Below are 10,344 nucleotides of genomic sequence, written 5' to 3' on the forward strand. Positions count from 1 at the left end.
GCCTCTATGGCTTTTGTTGCATTTTGGGCAAGGGAAGCTTCTTGTGTTAGCTTCATTGCTCCCTAGTGGTGGCCTTTGGCTGGCCAGGTTACTTGGTCTTGTGTTGGTGTCGTTTCTTGTCCTTTTTACGGGTGGTGTCCCACCTCCAGTGTTTCTTTTCCATATCTGTTCTTGAACCCCTCGTTGTAGCAGTTGGATTCGATAGAGATTTGCGGCACTGGAGTAAGCCTCGTTGAGGGTCCGGGGTCTGCTTATCACTAGTGCTTTTCGGGCTTCGAAGTTGAGGCCCGATACGAATCTCTCTATTTTGGTTACCTTAGTGGGGACTAGTTCCAGTGTGAAGCGTGCTAGTTCTAGGAATCGTTTATGGTATTCCATGACGGTGGTCGTTCCTTGTTTCAGATGGAGGAACTCTTCGTGCATAGATGCTTTTACGTGTGTTGGATAGAATCGCTCTCGTTGACGTGTTTTGAGGTTTCCCAGTCGAACCCTGGTTCTTGTCGGTAAGCGGGTCCCTCGTGGATCCACCAAAGGTCTGCCTCGTGTCCGAAGTAGAACGTGGCTATCTCCACGCGACGTTCCTCTGGGCATTCTACTAGCCCTAGAATTTTGTCGAGGGTCCGGATCCATTCCTTCAGGATCACGGGGTCTTCTTCTCCTGAAAACGTGGGGGGTCGATGATTCGAAACGTGTCGGGCGATGTCCGAGTTTGTGTTTGATGGACGTGGTGGGGGTCTGTTATTGCGAAGAGCCACATCGCTTAGTGCTTGGGCGACTTGTGTTAGTTGCTGCACGGTTTGGGTTAGAGGGTCGTGTATGTCGGGTTCCGGTGTCCTTGATTGTCTTCTGTTTGGTGCCATCACTACTACAAAAAAGGGCTTTAACGTCGGTCTTTTTACCCCATTTAACGTCGGATTTCGACCGACGTCTAGGTAGCAGACGTCGTAAGTATGAGATACGACGTCGGTTAAAAAAACCGACGTCGTATAATTTTTAAATTTTTAATATTAACATACGACGTCGATTATTAAGTAATAACTGACGTCGTATAGTTTTAAAAATATTTTTAATTAAGAAACGACGTCGGTTTTTTAAAAAAACCGACGTCGTATATTTTAAAAAAAAATAAAATAAATTCACATAAGACGTCAGTTTTTTTGTAAAAATCGACGTCTTATGTTCACTTTAAAAATAAATAAATAAATAAACAACGTACGTCGTTTATTTTTTTTTATTAAAATTTAAACGAGAATGAGAGTACCAGACAAGAACTCCTCCCAACAGCACTGTACATGGATATTTAAGGATGATAAAAAAAATTGAAGTACCAAGCAACAATTTCAGATTTAGCAAACACTTCAGGCATATCAACTAGCAAAACTGAAAGGAGAAATAAATAAAGAACAGTGAAAGATAGAAGAAAAGTCTCAAGTTTAGATGCTATACCTAGCTTGCATTGGGGTTCCACAGTAAGACTAGTGCTCTGTTGAATTTCTTCGATTTCCAGATAAGCAATAGAAGGATCTTCTATCATATGTTCAATGCTTGACAAATCACTTTTACCACCTTTATAAACATAATAAATAATAAATAGAGGCAATGTATAAGCAATATGAATCCGTTCATTAGTTGCTAATAATTAATTTCTCTCCACATAAAAGATCACCCATCTATATGACACTATTATCTGAATGATCACTGCCATGGCTGTCAATACAACGGAGGTGCATGATGAGTGTAAAGATGTAAATAAAATAATCGTCATATGTTTGGAATGAAGTTTGAAGCACTCATAAGAAAATCCATATTTTCACCTTGCTCCCATACTGACAAGGTCAATAGTTTTCAGTCATGTACGAATTATTAGTATATAATAATTTAATTAACATGCAAAATGATCTTCCTAAGAAAGAGATCATCCTTTTCTTTCTAACAAGACGAGCAACATTCAACCATGGAACCTCCTAAAAGCAACAGCAAGGGAGTAGCCCAATTATGGGAGAGATGAGAAAAGGATAACATTTGAATCAGATTGTCATACTTCAATTGAAAGAAAGTCCAAACCAAGTACACATTGAGAACGCAAAAGAGAAAATGGATAATAATTGCAATTTTCACCTAAGCCAAAATTTGATAGGTATCATTTCCTAGCATGCATATTGAATCGACCAATTATGGATTAGCCGGTCCTTAAATTATCTAATTTCTTGAAAAAATCATCTTAAACTTAAAATAGCATGCGTATAACTTTATTTTCAACTAAGTGGGCTATGTGCAATGGCCACTGAGGTAGATGAAACAAGATATGAGTAAGGAGCAGACCATGTAACACGGTCTCAATAGCCTTGTTACACTTCATGATTTCAGCTTCCACAATCTGTTGTTGCTCCCACTGTAAATAAGTAAATTAAAATGAATTTAATTTAGCATGTCCAACTGCAAGTTCATTAAAGGTTTAACTAATATCCAAAGAATATCCATATAAGCAACCAAAGAATACCTTGGTACACAAACTTGCAGTCTCATCCTCCCCCAACTTAAGCAACCAAAGAATATCCATATAGTAACTCAAGATATATTATTGGTGCAAACCATTCAAGTTGTGTAATCTCATGCACCTCTACTACTCACTAGAATACTAGATTATGAAACCAGAGATCTTACATCCTCTTCGATTAATCAAGTAGCTCTAATATAACCATAATATGATCAAACAATTCAATGTAAAATAGTTTGAGGCTAGTCTTGCTCATATAACAGAAGAATATAATTCACAGTATGTGCACATCTTTGTCAGCCACATTTTTCTTTCAAAAGCGCAAAAGTTATGTTTTTCATAAGAATTTTTGAAATTCACGACCAACTCTTAACCCACAGGTCATTTATTCAATCCCTCAAAGAATAGATTTTAGGAGTGAAATAAATAGTCTCAATATAAAAAGGTTTGCCCTGACTATCTTCTTCATGTTATTATCAGTTTATTGGCACTATTAGTAATACTATGAATACTACTGCTTTATCACAATACAATTAGGAGCAGCCTGGAAGAAGATAAAGAGAAATTCACCAGCTTGGAAAGCAACTTCAATATTGGTCAGTTTGATATCTTTATAAGCAAATGATATAATAATCTTCAGTTTCCATCTTCATCTTCTTTGTATCCATTGCGCTGAAAACCACAAGAAATACTAGTCGATCACAGATAAAGATTAAAGATATGCACCCACTATAAGGCTGATTTGCTTCCTTCCCTAAAACCAATTCGAGTTTACACAACGAAACTAACAACAATTAGGGAAGAGCAACTGACAACAAAGATGCAGGCATCAATGATTAAGCAACTAAATGCAATACTTTTTTTTTTTTGAAACGTGCACAACATTAGTATAGTTGTATATATAGATATAGATATTGATTACACCGGCATATAACAATGAAAGAATCATATTTACACTACCCTAAGAAACACATTTGAAATAAATTTAGCTACAACAAATAAAAGAAAGGTGCAAACCTGTTGTGACTCGGAACACATGATCACGATCACGCAGCTTCTTGTGCTTCTTCTTTTTGGCACCTCCAGACTTCACATCTAGAGCCTTGCCCTTTAGCTTCAACTTTCCAACAACTACATTTTCATATGCCGACATTTTTCCTGATAAAGTTCCACAAGTATGCAAGTAGACTACCTAATATATCTGCATAAAATAAAACCAGTTAATTAGACCACATCTCCACCCTAAAAGGCAGGGATTAGACAAATATGCATGTGCAACAACTCTTCCTCAGATCTAAGCCATTAGTGCTAGATTAATTACATAGACAATGCCCTTAAATTCATAGAGCGTTCCTGATTGCGGTAATTGCAAAATTTTCAGTACAAATGTTCATAGATAGGCAAATAATTCTACAAAAATAAGCTTACCGCAGTGTGCGGCGAGGTGACTTCCGGCTACCAGGTGCGGCGAGGCGATGTCCGGTGAAGCTTTTGCGGCGACGCAACGCGACGGCTTGGGGCAGCTGGCGAATACGAAGTTGAAAGGGGCGACGGCTGACTGTTGCGGCGGCTGGCGAAGACGACCTCGAAGTGGGCGGCAACAGTGGCGACGATAAGAAGGGCTGGAGCAGTGGCGATGGTGTTAGGCGACAGTGTAGCGTGTGGTGTGATGGGGCGGCGGTGTGATGTGTTGAAGAAGAAGAGATCTCTTTTGTTCGAATAGGCTGTATATCTAGGGTTGAATTAAAAATACGATGTCGGATATAAAAGTAGCCGACGTCATATATTTAATAATTTATTATTTTTTTTAAAAAAATAAAGGTTACGGCGTCGGTTTTCTATAAGACCGACGTCGTAACCTTAATAAAAATAAAAAAATAAAAATCGTATACTATACGACGTCGGCTCGTTAGTTAGCCGACGTCGTATAGTATATTTATTTCTTTTTTTAATTTTAAATACATATAAAACGTCGGTTGTCTCACAAAACCGACGTCTTATGTATTTTTAAAAAAAAATTAATTAATTTTAAATTTTTAACGTCGGTTTTTTAAAAAACCAACGTTAAATTGGCGACGTTATAAGTGTTTTCTGTAGTAGTGCATGTTGTCGTCCTTCTGGGTTAATGTTTATAGGGATGTTAGGTGAGAGTTTTATATCCTTACTTTGGCGTGATAAGCGGAGGGAAAGTTCCCTTTAGATAAGTGAAGGGTAAAGTGAGGGAGAGTTATGTGTAGGTTTCACAGTCTTACCGTGCGTCCTAAAGTTCCTGAGTCCTACGTTCCTAAATACCTAAAGTTCAAGCCTATTGTCTTAAAGTCCAGTCTTAAGAGTATTATCCTAGGGCCAAACTTAGGCTCTGGTACCAACTGTAACACCCCGAAAATTTTAAACTTTTTGAAGCTTATAAAATAAAGGTAAATGCTCATAAATCCCAAAACATACATAAGAGTACGGGGTGCTATGCCACACCTGAGCTAGAGAACTCAGGTGCACAGGCTTACTTCTAGAATCCTCAAATAGGATCAATACATAAACATGGCACGCAGGCCGAAATGGAAACTATCTACTCTATGCTCCGAATCTCTAGCGCGCTCCAGTGTCTAATCATCTGTGCCTGAAAGCCAAATATATCTATTCAGCGAGAGATGCTGGTAACCCACTCCAACGCGTTGATATACAGTATATATAGATATATACATAGATATAAGAAAAACCATTTCGAAGCATGAAGATATATCCTAAGAGACTCTAGCTTTTAAAACAGGGAATAGACTCGACAGATAGGGGTAAGCACCGCCAACAGTCATAACCAAGCATACACAATTACTAGCATATATCCTATGGTCAAGTTTTCACATCATAACATTCATAACATCAAACCGTCCATATCTCATCACACAACACACTTTGATGGCGCCACAGGACCAATCGCAAGCCCATACATGAGGGTCAGCGCATATAGCTCTGACACTGCCCCGCAGCACCTTGCCTGGTATCGCAACACGAAGGGGTCGATCGCAACCGACCGATGAACCGCAGCTCATCATAATGTTTGATCGCAACCAAACAGTGGACCGCAGCCCAAGAGTAGTCATCTGACCGTAGCCAGGAATATGAACCGCAGCTCATGTAAAACGTTTGATCACAACCAAACGGTGGACCGCAACCCGAGAGTGTAAATCTGACCGCAGCCAGCTTCTGAACCGCAGCTCAGTAATAACCAATTTGATCGCAACCAAATTGGGGTATCATGCACACGTAACACATAACAAGTACATGCAACCCACATTGACACATTGGGAAGGGGAGGAAATCGTATAATGAAACCTATGCATGATCATTCACATACTAGGAATAATCCTAAGGGGTTCATACTTCTTTCACCTAGGCCAACGGGATACCAATTCAAATAGCATGCAATATATAAGACTCGTTTATCCTACGAACGGTACCCGAAACATCAAACCAGACATAGGCACGATAGACGGAGTCCGTTGGGACACCACGAGGGTCGGGGGAACATCAAACGGGGAAGCCGGGATCCCGAGGTGGGATTATTTCCAGCGGGTAGCCGGTGGGTGAGGGGTCACCCGCCGGCGACAAGTCTCCGGGCAGCGTGTGCCCGGCGGGCAGTCGCCTGCCCGCTGCCGATGACGTCAATTCTGGCCGCGGGTAGGTGGCGGGTCCCCTACCCCCCACTGACTCTCTTTCACAATAAACGCCCCGGGATCCATTGTGGAACCCGAAACCATGCTTAGACACTTTTAAACGCAATCGATGACACCACGTGGATAGTTAGCGGATCAAAAGCAAGAAACGTACGGCACGTACCTTATCATGCTTCCTAAATACAATTAACGCCCAAACATGCGAATTCCCACCCAATATATCAAGAATAACACCACACGAGTTTCACGATACATCCTAGGGCTCTAATCATATTTAAATCATCAAGAACGTAACTCATCCTTTAACATCAAGAACCAATACAATTCATCAAGAATATCACATAATTATCAAGAACCCGAATTCCTCAAGAATATCACACAATTATCAAGAAACCCTTATCATCATCAAGATTATCAAGATAAAACCATATCACCAATTATCAAGATCACATTATCAATATCATAAACAATTCATCAAGACACAAGAATATATGTGTCACGCCCTAAAAATGAGCATAACCCGGCCGTATTATTACGACAAAAACAAAATCGTTATAATACGAAGCCTGCTAAACAAAATATCAATCACAAGATAACCTAAACAACCTCTTGGTCTTAAAGTTCCTTCCCCGAAGATAGCTTAATTGGAATTATAATATACACATTTAAGCTTCTAGACATGGTCCAAAATTACAACTTGAAATCCAAGGTCCTACTATGGACTTTGATCTCCACAAAAAGACTAGAAGTAGTCCTCCTCTATCACAAAACACTAGACTAATACCCCATGGTCTTTAACCCCAAAATGTGACCTCCCTTGTCTTAACCTCGATCAACACTCTAATCTGAAAACATGAACACACAAGTGAGCTCAAAGCATGGTACATCATATAACACTTCTCTACCAAATCAAGTATAAAGAATAAAGAGGACCACAAATAAATAAGGTAACATAAGACGTTTAATAAAACGTATAATAAAAGCGTTAGTATTCTTATACAATTTTATCGCATAAGAGTATCAATAATTCCAGAGTTTTCCCTTCAAGTCATGAATCATAGATCGGTGCTCAAAATATCATAGAAATAAATAAATAAAGATATTACATACCTAACTCACCATTTTACTTTGAGAACTATAATATACTCATAGGATGAGCCAAGATCAATTAATAATATTACACTAGTCAAGGGTAGCAAAGCTACCAATTAAAATCAAGGGAATGTTCCAAATCAAGGGTGGCGAGACCACCAGTTGGAAATCAAGGGAACATTCCAAGTCAAGACAGGGGTGGTTAGACCACCAATATGATTAATACCTTTGAAAATCTATATATACCATGATCAACATTAAAACGCATCAAATTCCCAAATTTTCACGAGATATGTACTAATTCTTTATCATACAAAACATGCCCATAATATTCAAGAATAGCTTCAATATTTTACAATCACTTAAGCTATGGTATATAAGTTACAATGAGTAAGTAAGTGCAAAGTTCCCTTACCTTAGTAAGCTTTAAGCATAGAAATTCCTTTATGCACTAACCTTCACGGTCACCTATCAAATACATACACCATTATAACTTACTAGCATTCCAAATATTTACAAATTCTTCTTGTAAATTTATAAAAAAAACCATGTTTTCTCCACACCAAGCAACAAGCCAAAAATATAAATAAATGAGCCTAAGACCTCTATTACTCTTCTTGAAACAAGTACTGTCAAAATTGAACAAATAAGATGTAGTTCATTAGGGAGAAAAATCAGCCGCAACATGGGTAATAAATCATAGGTTTGCAAGGGAAATGAAATAATAAAATAGCACATAACCCTACTAAAGCTATCCCAAAACACCCACTTTAAAACAACCCTTGACAATTTCAATTCTTCACTAGAATTCCCATTCTTGAGCTTCGAATTACAGCAAAAAATGAACCAGGATGCTAAAGTGTAAAATATCTTCTTTTAACAACAAAACTAAAGTAATTACCTTGTCCCCTTTTTTTACTTTGTTTTTGAGCACAAAAGCAAAACCTACTGCCTCCTCACTCTTCTTACGCCAAAAGCTCAAAGTGTCCTTTTCTCCCCTCTTTCTTCTCTACTAAGATTCCAGAATAATCTCCTTCCCCCTAATGGACTTCTCAAGCTTATGATATACAAATATTATTGGGCCCAAGAATGGACTAAGCCCAAATCAAAACTTAACCAACTAAATTATAATTTGGGCCTAGGAAGAATAAGACCTAAAAATATCTAGTTAGCCTATTATTATTATTATTATTACTATCAAAAATGAAAATTTGTCATTACATACTCTACCCCTTAATGAAAGTTTCGTCCTCGAAACTTACATACCTTCCTCAGTAAAGAGCTCAGGATAACATTCTCTCATGATCTCCTCTCGTTCCCAAGTAGCTTCTCTTGATGTGTGATTAGACCATTGTATCTTGACTCACTGGATTTTACGTCGCCTTAAGGTTTGTTCCTTCTTGTCAACTATACGAATAGGCACTTCTGTGTAGGACAAGTTATCTTTGATATGCAGTGGCTCATAGTCCAATATGTGACTAGGATCTGAAATATATTTTCTTAACATAGATACATGGAAGACATTGTGGACACTAGATAATCCTGGTGGAAGTGCGACCCTATAGGCCAAATCACCAACTCTTTCAAGAACTTCAAATGGTCCCACATAGCGAGGACTTAACTTTCCACGCTTTCCAAATCTCATCACGCCCTTAGTAGGAGACACTCTCACATACACAAAATCTCCGCTATTAAATTCTAAGCCTCGTCTTTTCAAATCAGCCCAACTCTTCTGCCTATCTTGAGAAGTTTTGATCCTATCTCTTATTAATTGAATCTTCTCAACTGTAAGTTCTACCAGTTCAGGACCCAATATCTTTCTTTCTCCAACTTCATCCCAACACAAAGGTGACCTACACTTCCTCCCATATAATGCTTCATACGGTGCCATTCCAATGCTTGATTGATAACTATTATTATAAGCAAACTCAATTAAGGGCAAATGTTTACTCCAACTGCCTTTAAAGTCAAGTACACAAGCTCTAAGCATATCCTCTAAGGTCTGAATTGTCCTTTCTGTTTTCCCATCAGTTTGAGGGTGAAAGGTTGTACTGAGTTTAAGTTCTGTACCCAAGGCTCTTTGCAAACTCTTCCAAAATTTTGATAAAAACCTTGAGTCCCTATCTGAAACAATGCTCACTGGAACTCCATGCAATCGAACAATCTCATCAATATAGAGTTGAGCCAAATCGTTCAATGGTGTAGTACGTCTAACTGGCAAAAAGTGTGCAGTCTTAGTGAGTCTATCAACAATCACCCAAATAGAATCATTTCCTCGAGTAGTCCTTGGTAACCCACACACAAAATCCATTGAAATGTGTTCCCATTTCCATTCTGGTATTTCTAAGGGCCTTAGTAATCCTGCAGGCCTTTGATGTTCTGCTTTGACTTGTTGACAAACCATGCATTTTGATACAAAGTCCGCTACGTCACGCTTCATGCCGCTCCACCAAAAGTTTCTTTTCAAATCTTTATACATCTTTGTGGCACCAGGGTGTATTGCAAAATGAGACTTATGAGCTTCACTTAAGACTTCCCTCTTAATCACCTCATCATTTGGCACACACAACCTAGACTTGAAGCGCAATGAACCATCCCCAAAAATTAAAAAGTTTGTAGTCTCACCTTTCTCTAATCTTTCTTTTATCTTTTTCAACCCTGGATCATCAATTTGAGCAACCTTAATTCTATCCAATAATGCTGGTTGAGCAGTTAAAGTTGCCAGAACCTTACTAAACTTATCCTTAGTTATCACTTCTACCTCCATCCTTTCAAACTCTTTTAGTATCTGAGGTTGCATAGTTAGAAAGTTTGCAAGTCCCATAGATGATTTTCGACTAAGTGCATCTGCAACCACATTAGCTTTTCCTGGGTGATAGTGAAATCTTATATCATAGTCTTTAATTAACTCTAGCCAACGCCTTTGCCTCATATTTAGATCTTTTTGTGTGAACAAGTATTTCAAACTTTTGTGATCAGTGAAAATCTCACAAGGTTCCCCATATAAATAATGTCTCCAAATTTTCAAAGCAAAAACCACCGCTGCAAGCTCTAAGTCATGAGTTGGGTAGTTCGCTTCATAAG

General features: G+C 38.5%; 1 long non-coding RNA gene across 2 annotated transcripts; it reads right to left on the reverse strand.

The window, feature by feature from the left end:
* Window positions 1-1,509: 1,509 nt before the first annotated feature.
* Window positions 1,510-4,166, reverse strand: LOC109193640. Of its 2 annotated transcripts, XR_002056309.1 has the most exons (4): window positions 3,515-3,738; window positions 3,068-3,169; window positions 2,323-2,392; window positions 1,510-1,566 (listed from the first exon to the last, which is right to left on the reverse strand). It is a non-coding gene; the product is annotated as an uncharacterized LOC109193640 (long non-coding RNA). The 2 variants fall into 2 exon arrangements; XR_002056308.1 differs by lacking the exons at window positions 1,510-1,566; window positions 2,323-2,392 and adding an exon at window positions 3,926-4,166 and having other exon boundaries at window positions 2,930-3,169; window positions 3,515-3,698.
* Window positions 4,167-10,344: the final 6,178 nt, after the last annotated feature.

This window comes from Ipomoea nil, unplaced genomic scaffold (assembly GCF_001879475.1).
Source record: "Ipomoea nil cultivar Tokyo-kokei standard unplaced genomic scaffold, Asagao_1.1 scaffold1900, whole genome shotgun sequence".
NCBI lineage: Eukaryota > Viridiplantae > Streptophyta > Magnoliopsida > Solanales > Convolvulaceae > Ipomoea > Ipomoea nil.